This window comes from Triticum urartu, chromosome 6A (assembly GCF_056163025.1).
Source record: "Triticum urartu cultivar PI428250 chromosome 6A, HENAU_Tu73, whole genome shotgun sequence".
Classification (NCBI taxonomy): Eukaryota; Viridiplantae; Streptophyta; class Magnoliopsida; order Poales; family Poaceae; genus Triticum; species Triticum urartu.
This window is the reverse complement of record NC_141878.1, coordinates 376,394,962-376,416,216: the sequence shown is the minus strand read 5'-3', so window position 1 is coordinate 376,416,216 and position 21,255 is coordinate 376,394,962.

Genomic DNA, 21,255 nt, shown 5'->3' with positions numbered 1-21,255 from the left:
CGCCAGAATGGATGGAGTCGCCAACGAGGAAGACTATGACCAGTACGGTGATTCGATGAGGGAAGATGATGCCGATGACGATGAAACATACGTCAAAAGAAGAATGAAGACTACATTACCTATGAAAGATCGTAATCCCTGGAGAAGGAAAAGTCACGACCATGGGCTCAATTATTCGACAACGAACAAAAGAGGGAAGAAGATAAGTCTGAAGCGTCGTCGTCGCCCAAGCTGACAAACTAATCCACAAAGTTTGTGTGTGTCTAGATATTTTGTATACCGCCAATAGCGGTCAAATGATGTAATATATATTATACTAATTATTATCCGGTGGGTAACAGTGGTATTGCTCGAACGACAGACCAAATTAAAGGAAGGAAAGTGCAAAAGAAAGATAAGAAAAAGAAAAGTGCAAATAAAAAGAGAAATAAAAATAAAATAAAAAGGAAGGAAGGAAGTTTGTGGAATATGAAAAAGAAAAAGAAAAAGAAAAAGAAAAAAAGTAAAAAAAGTTAGCAGTAGCGCGTTTTGGCCTAGGCAGCGCTATAGCTAAGGAAAAGAAAAAGAGAAAAAGGAAAAAAAAGTTAGCAGTAGCGTGTTTTCGCCTAGGCAGCGCTATAGCTAAGGAAAATAAAAGTAAAAAGGAAAATAAAAAAAATAAAAAAGTTAGCAGTAGCGCGTTTTGGAGAGGACAGCGCTATAGCTAACTTAGCTATAGCGCGTTTTGCCAACACGCACTATAGCTAAGTTGCCAACAACACCGGACCATTAGCTCCTATCTCTTTCCTCTCTCTCACTCTCTCGCTCGATCCCCTTCTCTGACCTCGATCTCCCGCACGCCACCGCCGACGCCTGCACCCGCCCACGCCCACGCCACCGCCGACGCCCTCACCCTCCTGCATCCGCCCGCACCCGCCCACGCCACCGTCGATGCTCGCATCCGCCCACGCCGTTGTCGACACCCACACCTACCCACGCCGCCGTCGACGCGCGCCGCACCCGACCCCGACGCTGGCCACTGGCCACCCCGACGCTCCCTCCCCCCGTGCTGGCCCCTGCCCTAGGTGCACCCCTAGACCGGCCCCTCCCCCCGTGCCGCCCCTCCGCCGTACAGTCTCTCTCTCTCTCTCTGACCAAATTTGGTCTCTCTGCAGATCGACAAGGAGGAGAAGGACCCCCTCTGCCCCGGTGAGCCCTGACCCCGACGCCATCCCCTCAGCCCCGACGAGCCCTGACCCCGACGCCACCCCCTCAGCCCTGGCGACCCTGACCCCGACGCACGGTGAGCCAGCCCCTCCTTTCCTATTGTTCTTTAGTTAGGGCAAAAAATTCAGAAAATGAAGTAGTAGATGCCACTCTAGCTAGGGCAAAAAATTTAGAAAAAAGTAGTTGATGCCACTCTAGTTAGGGCAAAAAAAATTCAGAAAATGAAGTAGTAGTTATATTGGCAACAAGTAGTTGGCAGAGAGTACTGTATTTTGCATTTTTGTAACTAGTCCATTACAGTAGTCTGCAATTTTATTTGAATGCAATGTTGATGGACACAACAACAAGTTTATGAAATGAAATGAAATGCTGTCCATTGGAGTCCATTTGGAGTTGCTCCATTGCTTGTGAGATGCTCTATATGTGACCTATGTTTTGCCGGTTGTGAGTGACCTATGTTTTGCTGGAAATGTTGATTCATTTCCATTCTGGAAAATTTCAGGTGCTCTATATGTGCACTTTCTAGCAAAGGTCATGCAGAAATTTTCCGTGAATTTCGGCATGACTTGTGCTAGAAAGTTGGACATATCGACTGCTCGAGATTTGTCGCGACGGGAATGAAACGACATTTCCGGCAAAGCAAAGGTCACTTTTTTTCATTATTCACTTTATTATATAAAGCTTGATAATTAAACGACTACGACATTGAACCCTAGGAAACATGACCGACACCGATGAGGCCGTAGGTTCTCAGTCCCAAGCACACGCCTACCTCGACTTTCTGGCGGATCAGGAGAGACAACAAGCTGGGTGTCAGGACCCCCTTGTCATGACGGATGACGACGATGGTGGCACCGGCGCCGACACTGATGCCACTAACGACACGAGCACTGAGACTGGCGCTGATGATGTTCCTAACTACAACACGGAAGGTGGGACCTCCCAAGCCAGTGAGGGAAAGAAGGAAAAGAGGACACGGCGCCCAAATGAGCTCGGCACTGGAAGACTGGTGGTCACGGCGGTGCACCCTGGCGAGTTCGAGCCAATAGAGCCGCGGGAAGTGGCAGCGTGTTATGACAACCAACTAGCATGCATCCTACGGGATACAGCTAACATCAACACCACGAAAATACGGAAGAATGAAAATTTGAAGAAGCTGCTCCTAACTAGGTTGCATGCAAGATTCCCGTTCCCCGGTCGGAATGACGATGTCGACCCGTGGGATGATGATGCCATGAAACAAAATCAACAACAAAGCCCTAGGGAAGTTCAGCAACGCATTGAGCGCTTGGAAAACTAGGGTGAAAAGGGTGATTGAAGTAGACCATGAAACCTACGCCGAGATTGTTGCAGACAATCCAAAAATTACGATAGAGGACTTTGAAAAGTTCAAGGGGACTTGCAATGAAGAAGCTGCCAAGGCCATGTCGCAGAGAGGCAAGCAGCTGCGGGTAAAGAACATGGGGAACCACCGCCTTGGAAGTTGTGGTTACACTGGAAAGAGGCCCGTGTGGGCTAAGGAGGACGCAGAACGTGAACATCAGGGGATCCCAGACCCATTGGCTGAGTTCACCGACCAGCAGGAGCACGACTTCATCAGGGCCCGATTCTCTTGGGACCAAAAAAAGATTTTTTTTCACCGACGGGCCGACTAGGAAATTCATGAGATTATTGGTAATTATCCTTTTACCACCTTACATATTAGCTTCTAATAAATGAAGTCTACTACATTCTAGTCACATTTGTAAGTGATTCATGGTCCATTTTGCAGAGAGAGCAACACAAGCTTGTGGCCGAAAGCGACTCGTCGACATAGTCAACTCAGTCGTCAGCGAAGTACAAGTGGGACACTCCTTTCAACTGGGCCATGAACATAATGATGGGACACCCGCCCGGCCAGCGGCCACAATATGGACGTGTGCACGGCGCCGGGGATGTCGCCATGTGGAAGTACTATTATAACGAGGACCCCGAGGCCAAAAGACAGAGAAAGAAGTTCAGTCAAGTGACTATCGACGAGAAGGTGGCGCGGGCGATGGAGAAAGCAAAAGCTGAGATAATCGCTGCCTGTAGAGATGATATGGTGGCTGCCTTTACAAGCTTGATTCCAACAGTGGTCACATGGGTGCAACAAAATCCAAACGCTCCACCAAGTGATTTTCCCATGCCCAGCTTCACCGGGAGCAACTCAATGAACACTGCACCCATACCCGTACCTAGTATGGCAACTGCACCTGCACCTCCTCCAGCACCTGCTCCTGCACCCAGCTCTCACAGCAGCCCTAGCTCCGTCTCTGGCTTGAATGTCGGGCCGTCGACATTGGCTGAGCTCGACGCCCTCACGGTAAATACGCGTCGCACCTTCATCAACTCAACTAATTAATTAATCTTCAGTTGCTATTCTTTTTGGATCTCTAACGCCGCACGTATATGTCTTTGTAGGCCGACTCCACTCCGTGCACCCTCCTTTACCACATGAAGGGCGGGTTGGTGGATGTGGGGAAGCGTACTATAGTCAAGCCTAAGGATCGATTGTTTCACCGCTGGTAGATGCCTGATAACGCCTTAAGGGTCTCCGTGGCGAGTGTGAAAGCGGGCTACAAGGGTTTCCCTCGTCCGATACAAATCGATGGAGAGGATGACGAGACCCCCACGCAGCTTGGCCAATGCAAAAATTGGCCGATCCTGTGGCCGAAAAATCTTCTTCGCGTCGAGGTGGCCGGGGGCACACTAACGGGACCTCAGGAAGGTATGACCACAACACCACCTACACAAGTACAACCATCATCTGTGCTGCTTGCTGAGATCGAGAGACATGAGGAAGGAGGGCTAACCGTTTCGGTAGATGACGCCATCTGCCCCATGGAAGAGGATATGGATCATGACAAGGAGGAGGACGATGATCCTCTCCAGTATCTCAATATTGCCTTTGGCAATGAAGTAACAATGAGTCAACCATATGAATATGAGATGCATGTACCAGAGCCGGAACGTCCTCGGGAGTGCAAGAAGTCTTTGTTCATGCAATCCTCGCAGGACACACCTCCAGATGCTGGCTCCACCCAAGCTCAACTAATTAGCCAGAGTCGTCCAATGCTGAGCCCGACAACACTATGGGTGGTGCTCAGGGAGGGTCTGACAGACCCACCAGCACCTGAGCCCACCAAGAAGAAGCAGAGGAAGAGACCGACAGCGAGAAAATCCAAGAAAGTTGGCAATGTTGGTTCTAGCAGCCAGCCGCCTTCGACCAAGGTTGACCGTGTACCGATGAAACATGTGCCATTAATCCATGTCGCGGGAGAGCCAATGGTACCAGCGAATGAACTAGCTGCCATAGTAGGGGATCTCAGGAGACTCCATGACCATGTGCTTTTCGACAGAGAGAAGCCTCCTCGCCTCGGACGATCCAGGATACCCACTTTATATGGTTCATGTGCCGATCAGTTGCAAGAAGTATGTCCGCACATGCCCCGCGGACCTCTTCTTCCTGAGGTTTGATTAAATCTTCTAGATTTTTCAAATGAGGACACTCGATTTTACGTTCGTCCGCCTGTATGTGCTGCACATGAACTACATCGTCAGGAGAGAGCAAGTCACCGGTCTTGTGGTCGTGGACCCATACTACATGCATGAGGGATTCTTGTCAATCAACGACGCCAACCGTCAATATGCGAGTGAGTACAGCAAAGAATTCTTGGTCAGCAATAAGGACAAAGAAACGATTCTCCTACCTTATCATCCCAGGTAAGTCATCCGCGGATAGCACTATAACACATACGTGCATTTCAATAGTTACTTTGCATGCATGGAGGCTAACTTGATCGTGTGTTTTGCGTAGCAGGGGGTGTCATGCTGTTCTCATTGTTCTTTACCCGTGTTCCTCACGCGCTCTATATTTGGACCCGTCGAAGAACATACAGAAGAAAGATTACACACACATAAAGCATGTTCTGGACAGAGCTATGCTGGGCTTGAGCATGCGGGGTGGCTACATCCAATGCAAAAAAAACAAATAAGGCCGGTCTTTGTTTCGGCCACAAGACTGACTTTTGTTGCATCCAGCAACCGGCAAGAAGTGACAATGATGGATTCTACGTCATCCATCTAATGATGGAGTACAGAAGGGATGTGCAATCACTTTGCATGAAATCTTCATCCGATACCCATATCCAGAGATGGGCCGAAGCCTTTGGAGCCGTGCCAGATAATCAACTTCGAAACGATTTCTACCGGATCCAACAGGAAATTGCGTCCATCATCATGAAAGATGTCCTCGAAGAGAATGGGATGTTCTACGACGGCCCAATATCGCGAGCTGACGTCCGAACCTGCATTGCCCTACAGCATCAGGACATGACGCCTTTCACTAAGCTTGGGTGCATGATGACCCACAAGTATAGGGGATCTATCATAGTCCTTTCGATAAGTAAGAGTGTCAAACCCAACGAGGAGCAGAAGGAAATGATAAACGGTTTTCAGCAAGGTATTCTCTGCAAGTACTAAAATAAGGGGTAACAGATAGTTTTGTGATAAGATAATTTGTAACGAGCAACAAGTAACAAAACTAAATAAAGTGCAGGAAGGTGGCCCAATCCTTTTTGTAAAAAAGGACAAGCCTGGACAAACTCTTATATAAGGAAAAGCGCTCCCGAGGACACATGGGAATATCGTCAAGCTAGTTTTCATCACATTCATATGATTCGCGTTCGGTACTTTGATAATTTGACATGTGGGTGGACTGGTGCTTGGGTGCTGCCCTTACTTGGACAAGCATCCCACTTATGATTAACCTCTATTGCAAGCATCCGCAACTACAACAAAAGTATTAAGGTAAACCTAACCATAGCATGAAACATATGGATCCAAATCAGCCCCTTACGAAGCAATGCATAAACTAGGGTTTAAGCTTCTGTCACTCTAGCAACCCATCATCTACTTATTACTTCCCAATGCCTTCCTCTAGGCCCAAATAATGGTGAAGTGTTATGTAGTCGACGTTCACATAACACCACTAGAGGCTAGACAACATACATCTCATCAAAATATCGAACGAATACCAAATTCACATGACTACTAATAGCAAGACTCCTCCCTTGTCCTCAGGAACAAACGTAACTACTCACAAAGCCTATTCATGTTCATAATAAGAGGGGTAATAATATGCATAAAGGATCTGAACATATGATCTTCCACCAATTAAACCAACTAGCATCAACTACAAGGAGTAATTAACACTACTAGCAACCTACTAGCACCAATCCCGGACTTGGAGACAAGAATTGGATATAAGAGATGAACTAGGGTTTTGAGATGAGATGGTGCTGATGAAGATGTTGATGGAGATTGCCCTCTCCCGGTGAGAGGAGCGTTGGTGATGACGATGGCGATGATTTCCCCTTCCGGGAGGAAAGTTTCCCCGGCAGAATAGCTCCGCCGGAGCTCTAGATTGGATCCGCCAAGGTTCCGCCTCGTGGTGGCGGAGTTTCGTCCTGAAAGGTTGCTTCTTATTTTTTTTTCTCGACGAAAGACTTCATATAGGAGAAGATGGTCATCGGAGAGCCACCGGGGGGCCCACGAGGTAGGGGGGCGCGCCCTAGGGGGGGCGCCCCCACCCTCGTGAGAAGGGTGTGGGCCCCCTGGTCTTCATCTTTGGCGAGGACTTTCATTATTTATTATAAGGTATTCCGTGGAGTTTCAGGACTTTTGGAGTTATGCAGAATAGGTCTCTAATATTTTCTCCTTTTCCAGCCCAAAATTCCAGCTGCCGGCATTCTCTCTCCTTATGTAAACCTTGTAAAATAAGAGAGAATAGTCATAAGTATTGTGACATAATGCCAAATAATAGCCCATAATGCAATAAATATCAATATAAAAGCATGATGCAAAATGGACGTATCAGTGCACCCTTCTGGATATGGACAGATGGGAAGAGTGCACTGCTTAAAAACAATGTGTCTGTTTAGTTGTTACTTTCTGTACGACGAAATTTCGAATCTCTCAGTACGACGAAAGTATTAGATGTATGGTGCCACGCTCTATTTAATTACTTTCGGTACGATGAAATTTGTTAACTATCTTTATTATATATGTTGCTTCTATTTCATAACTGTTTCGTTGAATTCACTTCATGATATATATATATATATATATTTATATATTTGTGTGTGCATCTCTGACAGGTATGTAGATCAACGATGGTGAGGAAGTGGTATGCCGTGTATGTAGGGCATGTTCCGAGTGTGTATGATGAGTGGCCAGAGTGTCAGGCCCAAGTCTCTGGCTTCTATGGCGGAAGCCAGAAAGGGTTTGATAGCAGAGCGGAAGCCGAAGCTAGTTACTTGAGATTCATAGCACAACAGGGGATTCAGAACCAGCGCCGCTGCAAAAACTACTACATAATACCGCTTTTGACCATCGTGATTGCTCTTATCTCGTATGTCATAGTTTAGGTAGATGATGAAACATGTGTCTACGGTGACAATGTAAGAGACATGTGATCATTAACTTGTATCGCTATTTCGAGATGATGATGAGATCGACATCATTTGTGTTGAAACTATGTTGATATGATGAGACTATGTTGTACCACTTTGATGATGATGATGAGACATTCCTTTTTCATATAATTTTAGTGTATGTGTATGTTGTAATTGTATAAAACCTGTACAAATACGAATACAGCAAAATAAAAAAAAAGAAAATACTAGCAGTAGCGGGGGGTATTGGAGTAGTAGCAGCGCTGCCTTACCAGTAGCGTTTGTTGGAGGGGTCGCTACTAGTATTAGCAGTAGCGATGGATAGGGGCGCGCTACTACTAGATATAGATAGCAGTAGCGTTAGTTCAAACAAGCGCTACTGCTAAAAATAACTGTAGCGCCATAGCAGTAGCGTGCCTACCTGCACTACTAATAGCCAAAAAACCAATGCTACTGGTAAGGGTTTTCCTAGTAGTGTAACGGGCGCCTTAAGCGCTTGTTTCTGTTGTTGCGGCAATAATCAGCACTTGTTTTTGTTGTTGCAGCAATAATCGGGCGCACACCCGGCCTCCGCGCGGGCCGGCCCGTTTAGTTTGTTCCTTTTCCTGTTTTAAACTACAAAAAAGGATAACGCTAGTGTGAATCGAACCCACGATCTTCCGTTCGCACATACACTGCAACAACAACAACAACTAGGACAACAACGCCTATCGTGATAACTTTCACCCTTTTTCTTCTTTCCTTTTCTTTTTAATTATATTTTCCGTTTTCTTTTATTTTTTTTGTTTTTTCTTTTCCCCTAAATCCGTCATTTTTTCTCAAAATCCATGAACTTTTTTGAAAAAGGATGACATTTTTATTTCAAAATTGATGATTTTTTTCCATTTTATGAACTATTCCCCAATATTGATGAACTTTTTTGGGAATTGATGAACTTTTTTTTGAAAATGATGAAATTTCTTAAGATATTTGTGAACTTTTTTTCAGAATTGATCAACTTTTTTCAGATTTTGTGATCTTTTTTTGAAAATCGATGAACTTTTTTCAGATTTTGTTAACTTTTCTGAAAATTGATGAACTTTTTCAGATTTTTTGAAGTTTTTTTAAATCGATGAAGTTTTTTGAAAGTTGATGAACTTTTTTTGAAAACCGATGAAGTTTTTTTTTCAAATTTTGTGAACTTTTTTGAAAATTGAGGAACTTTTTCAATTTTCATGAACTTTTTTGAATAGATATTTTTTCCTAATTCGTGATTCTTTTTTAAATCTATGGATTTAAAATTTTGTTCATATTTTTTTCGAAATAAATCATGTTTTTCTATAATGTTGGCAAGTACATGCAAGAAATAGCGTGGCTATAGTTTTTTGTTCTTATCATGGGTCGCGCTGAAATATTCTACAAGTGCCTAGTAGCTCTGGTGGTTAACCAACCATGTACTTGAAGTAATTGGTGTGAGTTCGATTCCTGACCAGAACCATAATTTTAGGGTTTTTTTCTTGCGGTATACATACGTTGCCCTGCTACATGTCCGTGGCCTGGCCCATCAGGGTGTTGCAGTGTGCGCCCATTGCGTCCACCGGCGCATAAGGCGCCCTATAGGAGCTCCCCCACCGGCATGCTTTAGATTTCCCAAAGGAGTTTGTGAGAATATTACCTCGATCATCAGACAATTTTGGTGGGGCAGCAAGAGAGAAAGAAGAAAGCCTTGTTGGGTTTCATGGGATGTGTGCACCAAACCAAAGTACTTGGGAGGTTTAGGTTTCCAGGACATGGGGTTATTTAGTCTCTCCCTTCTTGCTAGCAAGCGTGGAGGTTAATTCAGAAACCCAACAACTCTAGTGCAAGGATTTTGAAAGTTGTCTACTTTCCCACATAATCTTTTTTTGAAGCTAGCCTAGGCTCCCATCCATCACATATTTGGCGGGCTGTTTTGGACGAAAAAAATGTCCTAACTCAAGGCTTAATACGGAGGATCGGGAATGGAGAAACTACAAGAACTTGGGAACATAATTGGATCCCTCGTGAAGGTATGATGAGACCACTTTCATCTCTTACGAATCACCCACCTAATATGGTCTCGGAGTTAATTGATGCATCCTCGGCATCATGGCGGGAAGAGATGGTCCGGAGCACTTTCTTTTCATTTGACGCCGAGGTAATACTAAGGATTCCCTTATGCACACGGAGACTAGAAGATTTCTGGGCATGGGGATCCGATCGGCGGGGCAGGTTTTCTGTGAGTTCGGTGTACAAAATGCTTGTGAAAACTAAACTGCAAAGGGAGAGTTGGTTGGAGAATGGTGAGGATCAGTCCAATACAGAGAAGGAGGAGAAGAGTTGGGCATCATTGTGGAATATTAAGGTTCCCTCAAAGTTGAAAAACTTCATGTGGAGACTATGCCAGGACTCGTTACCAACTGCTGATATTTTGAATCATCACAACATGTCAACAAGTCGCGTTTGCTCTTTGTGTGGATCAGGGGATAGCTAGAGACATGCTCTGTTGGACTGCATGACGGCGAGATGCATCTGGTCTATCCCTTCTTGCTAGCAAGTGTGGAGGTTAATTTAGAAACCCAACAACTCTAGTGCAAGGATTTTGAAAGCTGTCTACTTTCCCACAGAATCTTTTTTTGAAGCTAGCCTAGGCTCCCATCCATCACATATTTGGCGGGTTGTTTTGGACGAAAAAAATGTCCTAACTCAAGGCTTAATACGGAGGATCGGGAATGGAGAAACTACAAGAACTTGGGAACATAATTGGATCCCTCGTGAAGGTATGATGAGACCACTTTCATCTCTTACGAATCACCCACCTAATATGGTCTCGGAGTTAATTGATGCATCCTCGGCATCATGGCGGGAAGAGATGGTCCGGAGCACTTTCTTTTCATTTGACGCCGAGGTAATACTAAGGATTCCCTTATGCACACGGAGACTAGAAGATTTCTGGGCATGGGGATCCGATCAGCGGGGCAGGTTTTCTATGAGTTCGGTGTACAAAATGCTTGTGAAAACTAAACTGCAAAGGGAGAGTTGGTTGGAGAATGGTGAGGATCATTCCAATACAGAGAAGGAGGAGAAGAGTTGGGCGTCATTGTGGAATATTAAGGTTCCCTCGAAGTTGAAAAACTTCCTGTGGAGACTATGCCAGGACTCGTTACCAACTGCTGATATTTTGAATCATCGCAACATGTCAACAAGTCGCGTTTGCTCTTTGTGTGGATCAGGGGATAGCTAGAGACATGCTCTATTGGACTGCATGATGACGAGATGCATCTGGTCTCTCTCCGCTGAGCAGATGGTGAAACACATGTGTGCCAACCAAGAGCCGGTAGCAAAAGAATGGTTGTTCATGATGCATGAGACCCTGACACTGGAGGAGTTCACAACATTGGTAGTAACTATGTGGGTGATCTGGAAGGCGAGGAGGAAAGCTATACATGAGGATATATTTTAGAGCCCCTTGTCAACTCATCTGTTTATTACTTCTTTCCTTGTTGACATTCAGATTTTGTCAAAGCCAGTCCGAACAGGGAGCAACATCAACACAGCCAGAACATCGCATTGTCTAGCACCACCAGCAGGCCACGTGAAAATTAACATTGGTGCAGCTGTGACGAGGAGTGGTACTCATGGCACAGTTGCAGTTGTATGTAGGGACTCGGGTGGATCTTTTTTGGGAGCATCTTGCATCACTTTCAGATTTATTTTAGACCCTCAAATACTTGAAGCTATGGCAGTCAGGGAGACCCTTGCAATTGTGGATGATTTGTACGAGCAGAGGATATATATGGCCTCGGATTGCAAATCCGTCGTGGATGAAGTAAAGCATGTTGGGGAACACAGTATTTCAAAAAAAATCCTACAATCACGCAAGATTTATCTAGGAGATGCATAGCAACGAGAGGGGAGAGTGTGTCTACGTACCCTCGTAGACCGAAAGCGGAAGCGTTGAGTAACGCAGTTGATGTAGTCGAACGTCTTCGCGATCCAACCGATCAAGTACCAAATGCACGACACCTCCGCGATTCGGTTTGTGCTAGGGGGGCCGCGCGCCCTACCTTGTCCTGCCTCCTCTCTTCCACCACTTGGCCCATGATGCCCAATGCTTCTTCCCCCGTATTCCCGTAACTCCCCGGTACTCCGAAAAATACCGGAATCACTCGGAACCTTTCTGATGTCCGAATATAGCCATCCAATATATCGATTTTTACGTCTCGGCCATTTCGAGACTCCTCGTCATGTCCCCGATCTCATCAGGGACTCCGACCTACCTTCGGTACATCAAATCACATAAACTCATAATACCGATCGTCATCGAACGTTAAGCGTGCGGACCGTACAGGTTCGAGAAATATGTAGACATGACCGAGACACGTCTCCGGTCAATAACCAATAGCGGAACCTGGATGTTTATATTGGCTCCCACATATTCTACGAAGATCTTTATCGGTCAAACCGCATAACAACATACATTGTTCCCTTTGTCATAGGTATGTTACTTGCCCGAGATTCGATCATCGGTATCTCAATACCTAGCTCAATCTCGTTACCAGCAAGTCTCTTTACTCGTTCCGTAATACATCATCCTGCAACTAACTCATTAGTTACAATGCTTGCAAGGCTTATAGTGATGTGCATTACCGAGAGGGCCCAGAGATACCTCTCCGACAATCGGAGTGACAAATCCTAATCTCGATCTATGCCAACTCAACAAGTACCATCGTAGACACCTGTAGAGCACCTTTATAATCACCCAGTTACGTTGTGACGTTTGGTAGCACACAAAGTGTTCCTCCGGTAATCGGGAGTTGCATAATCTCATAGTCATAGGAACATGTATAAGTCATGAAGAAAGCAATAGCAGTAAACTAAAACGATCAAGTGCTAAGCTAACGGAATGGGTCAAGTCAATCACATCATTCTCTAATGATGTGATCCCGTTAATCAAATGACAACTCATGTCTATGGCTAGGAAACTTAACCATCTTTGATTCAACGAGCTACTCAAGTAGAGGCATACTAGTGACACTCTGTTTGCCTATGTATTCACACATGTACTAAGTTTCTGGTTAATACAATTCTAGCATGAATAATAAACATTTATCATGATATGAGGAAACAAATAATAACTTTATTATTGCCTCTAGGGCATATCTCCTTTAGTCTCCCACTTGCACTAGAGTCAATAATCTAGTTCACATCTTTATGTGATTAGTTCACATCTCCATGTGACTAATACCCAAAGGGTTTACTAGAGGCAATAATCTAGTTCACATCGCTATGTGATTAACACCCAAAGAGTGATCATGTTTTGCTTGTGAGAGAAGTTTAGTCTACGGGCCTGCTACATTCAGATCCGTATGTATTTCGCAAATTTCTGTGTCTACAATGCTCTACACGGAGATACTCTAGCTAATTGCTCCCACTTTCAATATGTATCCAGATCGAGACTTAGAGTCATCTAGATCGATGTAAAAAGCTTGCATCAACGTAACTCTTTACGATGAACTCTTTTATCACCTCCATAACCGAGAAATATTTCCTTAGTCCTCTAAGGATAATTTTGACCGTTGTCCAGTGATCTACTTCCTAGATCACTATTGTACTCCCTTGCCAGAATCATACTAAGGTATACAATAGGATTGGTAAACAGCATAGCATACTTTATAGAACCTATGACTGAGGCATAGGGAATGACTTTTCATTCTCTTACTATTTTCTGTTGTGGTCGGGTTTTGAGTCTTACTCAACTTCACACCTTGTAACACACGCAAGAACTCCTTCTTTGACTATTCCATTTTGAACTACTCCAAAATCTTGTCAAGGTATGTACTCATTGAAAAAACTTATCAAGCGTCTTGATCTATCTCTATAGATCTTGATTCTCAATGTGTAAGCAGCTTCATCGAGGTCTTTCTTTGAAAAACTCTTTTGAAACACTCCTTTATGCTTTCTAGAAAATTCTACATTATTTCCGATCAACAATATGTCATTCACATATACTTATCAGAAATGTTGTAGTGCTCCCACTCACTTTCTTGTAAATATAGGCTTCACCACAAGTCTGTATAAAACCATATGTTTTGATCACTTTATCAAAGCATATATTCCAACTCTGAGATGCTTGCACCAGTCCATAGATGAATCGCTGGAGTTTGCTCACTTTGTTAGTACCTTTAGGATCGACAAAACCTTCTGGTTGTATCATATACAACTCTTCTTTAAGAAATCCATTAAGGAATGCAGTTTTGACATCCATTTGCCAGATTTCATAAAATGCGGCAACTGTTAACATGATTCGGACAGACTTAAGCATCGCTACGGGTGAGAAAGTCTCATCGTAGTCAACCCCTTGAACTTGTCGAAAACCTTTTGCAACAAGTCGAGCTTTGTAGATAGTAACACTACTATTAGCGTCCGTCTTCCTCTTGAAGATCCATTTATTCTTAATGACTCACCGATCATCGAGAAAGTCCATCAAAGTCCATACTTTGTTCTCATACATGGATCCCATCTCAGATTTCATGGCCTCAAGCTATTTCGCGGAATCTGGGCTTATCATCGCTTCCTCATAGTTCGTAGGTCCGTCATGGTTTAATAACATGACTTCCAGAAAGGATTACCGTACCACTCTAGTGCGGACCATACTCTGGTTATCCTACGAGGTTCGGTAGTAACTTGATCTGAAGTTTCATGATCATCATCATTAGCTTTCTCACTAATTGGTGTAGTGATCACTAGAACTGATTTCTGTGATGAACAACTTTCCAACTCGGTAGAAGGTACAATTACCTCATCAAGTTCTACATTCCTCCCACTCACTTCTTTTGAGAGAAACTTCTTCTCTAGAAAGGATCCACTCTTAGCAACAATGATATTGCCTTTCGGATCTGTGATAGAAGGTGTACCCAACAGTTTCTTTTGGGTATCCTATGAAGACGCACTCTTCTGATTTAGGTTTGTGCTTATCAGGCTAAAACTTTTTCACATAAGCATCACAACCCCAAACTTAAGAAACGACAGCTTAGGTTTCTAGCCAAACCATAGTTCATACGATGTCGTCTCAACAGATTAGACGGTGCCCTATTTAATGTGAATGTAGTTGTCTCTAATGCATAACCCTAAAATGATAGTGGCAAATCGGTAAGAGACATCATAGATTGCACCATATCTAATAAAGTATGGTTATGACGTTCGGACACACCATTATGCTGTGGTGTTCCAGGTGGCATGAATTTGTGAAACTATCCCACATTGTTTTAGTTGAAGACCAAACTCGTAACTCAAATATTTGTCTCCATGATCAGATCGTAGAAACTTTATTTTCTTGTTATGATGATTTTCCATTTCACTCTAAAATTCTTTGAACTTTTCAAATGTTTCAGACTTATGTTTCATCAAGTATATATACCCATATCTGCTCAAATCATCTATGAAGGTCAGAAAATAATGATACCCGCCGCGAGCCTCAACACTCATCAGACCGCATACATCAGTATGTATTATTTCCAATAAGTCAGTTGCTCGCTCCATTGTTCCGAAGAACGGAGTCTTAGTCATCTTGCCTACGAGGCATGGGTTGCAAGCATCAACTGATTCATAATCAAGTGATTCCAAAAGCCCATCAACATGGATTTTCTTCATGCGCTTTACACCAATATGACCTAAACGGCAGTGCCACAAATAAGTTGCACTATCATTATTAACTTTGCATCTTTTGGCTTCAATATTATGAATATGTGCATCACTATGATCGAGATTCAATAAAAGCATTTATATTGAGTGTATGACCATAGAAGGTTTTATTCATGTAAATAGAATAACAATTATTCTTTGACTTAAATGAATAACCATATTGCAATAAACATGATCAAATCATATTCATGCTCAACGCAAACACCAAATAACATTTATTTAGGTTTAACACTAATCCCGAAAGTATAGGGAGTGTGCGATGATGATCATATCAATCTTGGAACCACTTCCAACACACATCGTCACTTCACCCTTAACCAGTCTATGTTCATGCTGCAACTCCCGTTCGAGTTACTACTCTTTAGTGGCTGAACCAGTATCAAAATACCGAGGGGTTGCTATGAACACTAGTAAAGTACACATCAGTAACATGTATATCAAATATACCTTTGTTCACTTTGCCATCCTTCTTATCTACCAAGTATCTAGGGCAGTTCCACTTTTAGTGACCATTTCCTTTGTAGTAGAAGCACTCAGTTTCAGGCTTGGGTCTAGCTTTTGGCTTTTTCATGAGAGTGGCAACTTGCTTGCCATTCTTCTTGAAGTTCCCTTTCTTTCCCTTGCCCTTTTACTTGAAACTAGTGGTCTTGTCAACCATCAACACTTGATGTTTTTCTTGATTTCTACCTTCGTCGATTTTAGCATCATGAAGAGCTTGGGAATCGTTTCCGTTATCCCTTGCATATTATAGTTCATCACGGAAGTTCTAGTAACTTGGTGATAGTGAGTAGAGAACTCTGACAATCACTATCTTATCTGGAAGATTAACTCCCACTTGATTCAAGTGATTGTAGTACTCAGACATTCTAAGCACATGCTCACTAGCTGAGCTATTCTCCTCCATCTTGTAGGCAAAGTACTTGTCAGAGGTCTCATACCTCTCGACTCGGGCATGAGTCTGAAATACCAATTTCAGCTCTCGGAACATCTTATATGCTCCGTGGCGTTCAAAACATTTTTGAAGTCCCGGTTCTAAGCCGTAAAGTATGGTGCACTAAACTATTAAGTAGTCATCATACCGAGCTTTGTCAAACATTCATAACGCGTGCATATGCTCCTGCAAAAGGTCTGTTACCTAGTGGTGCATCAAGGACATAATTTTTCTGTGCAGCAATGAGGATAATCCTCAGATCATGGATCCAATCCGTGTCATTGCTACTAACATCTTTCAACTTAGTTTTTCTCTAGGAACATATCAAAAATAAACGGGGAGCTACATTGCGAGCTATTGATCTAGGAACATCTTGCACCCGTTGTATATGAACGTAGAGCTTATCACACCCGATCATCACGTGGTGTCTCGGCATGACGAACTTTGGCAACGGTGCATACTCAGGGAGAACACTTGTACCTTGAAATTTAGTGAGAGATCATCTTATAATGCTACCACCGAACTAAGCAAAAATAAGATGTATAAAAGATAAACATCACATGCAATCCAAATATGTGACATGATCTGGCCATGATCTTCTTGCGCCTTTGATCTTCATCTCCAAAGTACCGTCATGATCTCTATCGTCACCGACATGACACCATGATCTCCATCATCTTAATCTCTATCAACGTGTCATCACATAGTCGCCTCACCAACTATTGCTTTTGCAACTATTGCTATCGCATAACGATAAAGTAAAGCAATTATATGGCGCTTGCATCTTATGCAATACAGAGACAACCATAAGGCTCCTGCCAGTTGCCGATAACTTTAACAAAAACATGATCATTTCATACAACAACTTATATCTCATCACGTCTCGACCATATCACATCACAACATGCCCTGCAAAAACAAGTTCGACATCCTCTACTTTGTTGTTGCAAGTTTTGCGTGGCTGCTACGGGCTGAGCAAGAACCGTTCTTACATACGCATCAAAAACCACAACGCGGTATAGTGATTGCTTTTTGATCTTCAGAAAGAACCCTGTTCGTTGAATTCGATTCAACTAAAGCTGGAGAAATAGACACCCACTAGCCACCTGTGTGCAAAGCACGTCGGTAGAACCAGTCTCGCGTAAGCGTACGCGTAATGTCAGTCTAGGCCGCTTCATCCAACAATGCCGCTGAATCAAGAATCAACTTGTGACGGCAAGCAATATGTATATACCCACGCCCACAACTCCTTTGTGTTCTACTTATGCATATAACATCTACACATAAACCTGGCTCGGATGCCACTGTTGGGGAACGTAGTAATTTCAAAAAAAATCCTACGCACACGCAAGATCATGGTGATGCATAGCAACGAGAGGGGAGAGTATTGTCCACGTACCCTCGTAGACCGTAAGCGGAAGCGTTATGAGAACGCGGTTGATGTAGTCGTACGTCTTCACGATCCGACTGATCCAAGTACCGAACATACGGCACCTCCGAGTTCAGCACACGTTCAGCTCGATGACGTCCCACGAACTCCGATCTAGCAGAGCTTCACAGGAGAGTTCCGTCAGCACGACGGCATGATGACGGTGATGATATTGCTACTGACGCAGGGATTATGGTGGAGGGGGGCACCGCACACGGCTTGGAACAATCAACTTGTGTGTCCTAGGGTGCCCCCTGCCCCCGTATATAAAGGAGCAATGGGGCAGGCCGGCCGGCCCTTGCAGGGCGTGCCAGGAGGAGTAGTCCTCCTGCTAGTAGGAGTAGGACTCCCCTTTCCTACTCCTACTAGGAGGGGGAAGAAAGGAGGAGAGGGAGAAAAGGAGGAAAGTGGGGCCGGCCCCCTAGTCCAATTCGGTTTGGGCTAGGGGGCCGCGTGCCCTGCCTTGTCCTGCCTCCTCTCTTCCACCACTTGGCCCATGAGGCCCAATGCTTCTTCCCCCGTATTCCCGTAACTCCCCGGTACTCCGAAAAATACCCGAATCACTCGGAACCTTTCCGATGGCCGAATATAGTCGTCCAAATATATCGATCTTTACGTCTCAACCATTTTGAGACTCCTCGTCATGTCCCCGATCTCATCCGGGACTCCAAACTACCTTCGGTACATCAAATCACATAAACTCATAATACCGATCGTCACCGAATATTAAGCGTGCGGACCCTACGGGTTCGAGAACTATGTAGACATGACCGAGACACGTCTCCGGTCAATAACCAATAGCGGAACCTAGATGTTCATATTGGCTCCTACATATTCTACGGAGATCTTTATCGGTCAAACCGCATAACAACATACATTGTTCCCTTTGTCATCGGTATGTTACTTGCCCGATATTCGATCGTCGGTATCTCAATACCTAGCTCAATCTCGTTACCGGCAAGTCTCTTTACTCGTTCCGTAATACATCATCCTGCAACTAACTCATTAGTTACAATGCTTGCAAGGCTTATACTGATGTGCATTACCGAGAGGGCCTGGAGATACCTCTCCGACAATCGGAGTGACAAATCCTAATCTCGATCTATGCTAACTCAACAAGTACCATCGGAGACACCTGTAGAGCACCTTTATAATCACCCAGTTACGTTGTGACGTTTGGTAGCACACAAAGTGTTCCTCCGGTAATCGGGAGTTGCATAATCTCATAGTCATAGGAACATTTATAAGTCATGAAGAAAGCAATAGCAGTAAACTAAAACGATCAAGTGCTAAGCTAACGGAATGGGTCAAGTCAATCACATCATTCTCTAATGATGTGATCCCGTTAATCAAATCACAACTCATGTATATGGCTAGGAAACTTAACCATCTTTGATTCAACGAGCTACTCAAGTAGAGGCATACTAGTGACACTTTGTTTGTCTATGTATTCACACATGTACTAAGTTTCCGGTTAATACAATTCTAGCATGAATAATAAAAATTTATCATGATATAAGGAAATAAATAATAACTTTATTATTGCCTCTAGGGCATATTTCCTTCATCATTATACCTAGTTCAATCTCGTTACCGGCAAGTCTCTTTACTCGTTTTGTAATGCATCATCCCGCAACTAATTTATTAGTCACACTGCTTGCAAGGCTTATAGTGATGTGCATTACCGAGAGGGCCCAGAGATACCTCTCCGACAATCGGAGTGACAAATCCTAATCTCGATCTGTGCCAACTCAACAAACACCATCGGAGACACCTGTAGAGCATCTTTATAATCACTCAGTTACGTTGTGACGTTTGATAGCACACTAAGTGTTCCTCCGGTATTCGGGAGTTGCATAATCTCATAGTCATAGGAACATGTATAAGTTATGGAGAAAGCAATAGCAATAAATTAAACAATCATAGTGCTAAGCTAACAGATGGGTCATGTCCATCACATCATTCTCTAATGATGTGATCCCGTTTATCAAATGACAACACATTTCTATGGTTAGGAAACTTAACCATCTTTGATTAACGAGCTAGTCTAGTAGAGGCACACTAGGGACACTCTGTTTGTCTATGTATTCAGACATGTAGTAAGTTTCCGGTTAATACAATTCTAGCATGAATAATAAACATTCATCATGATATAAGGAAATGTAAATAACAACTTTATTATTGCCTCTAGGGCATATTTCCTTCAGTCTCCCACTTGCACTAGAGTCAATAATCCAGATTACATAGTAATGATTCTAACACCCATGGAGTCTTGGTGCTGATGATGTTTTGCTCATGAGAGAGGCTTAGTTAACGGGTCTGCAATATTCAGATCCGTATGTATCTTGCAAATCTCTATGTCTCCCTCCTTGACTTGATCGCGGATGGAATTGAAGCGTCTCTTGATGTGCTTGGTTCTCTTGTGAAATCTGGATTCCTTTGCCAAGGCAGTTGCACCAGTATTGTCACAAAAGATTTTCATTGGACCCGATGCACTAGGTACGACACCTAGATCGGATATGAATTCCTTCATCCAGACTCCTTCATTTGCTGCCCCCGAAGCAGCTATGCATTCTGCTTCACACGTACATCCCTCCATGACGCTTTGCTTAGAATTGCACCAACTGATAGCTCCACCATTCAATAAAAATATGTATCTGGTTTGTGACTGAGAGTCATCTGGATCAGTGTCAAAGCTTGCATCGGCATAACCATTTACGGCGAGCTCTTTGTCATCTCCATAAACAAGAAACATACCCTTAGTCCTTTTTAGGTATTTCAGGATGTTCTTGACCGCTGTCTAGTGATCCACTCCAGGATTACTTTGGTACCTTCCTGCTAAACTAATAGCAAGGTACACATCAGGTCTGGTACACAGCATTGCATACATGATAGAACCTATGGCCGAGGCATAGGGATGACTTTCATTTTCTCTCTATCTTCTGCAGTGGTCGAGCATTGAGTCTAACTCAACTTCACACCTTGTAACACAGGCAAGAACCCTTTCTTTGCTTGATCCATTTTGAACTTCTTCAAAACTTTATCAAGGTATGTGCTTTGTGAAAGTCCAATTAAGCGTCTTGATCTATGTCTATAGATCTTGATGCCCAATATATAAGCAGCTTCATCGAGATCTTTCATTGAAGAATTCTTATTCAAGTATCCTTTTATGCTATTCAGAAATTCAGTATCATTTTCGATCAATAATATGTCATCCACATATGATATCAGAAATCCTACAGAGCTCCCACTCACTTTCTTGTAAATACAGGTTTCTCCAAAAGTCTGTATAAAACCATATGCTTTGATCACACTATCAAAGCGTATATTCCAACTCCGAGATGCTTGCACCAGTCCATAAATGGATCGCTGGAGCTTACACACTTTGTTAGCACCTTTTGGATCGACAAAACCTTCTAGTTGCATCATATACAACTCTTCTTTAAGATATCCATTAAGGAATGCAGTTTTGACATCCATTTGCCAAATTTCATAATCATAAAATGCGGCAA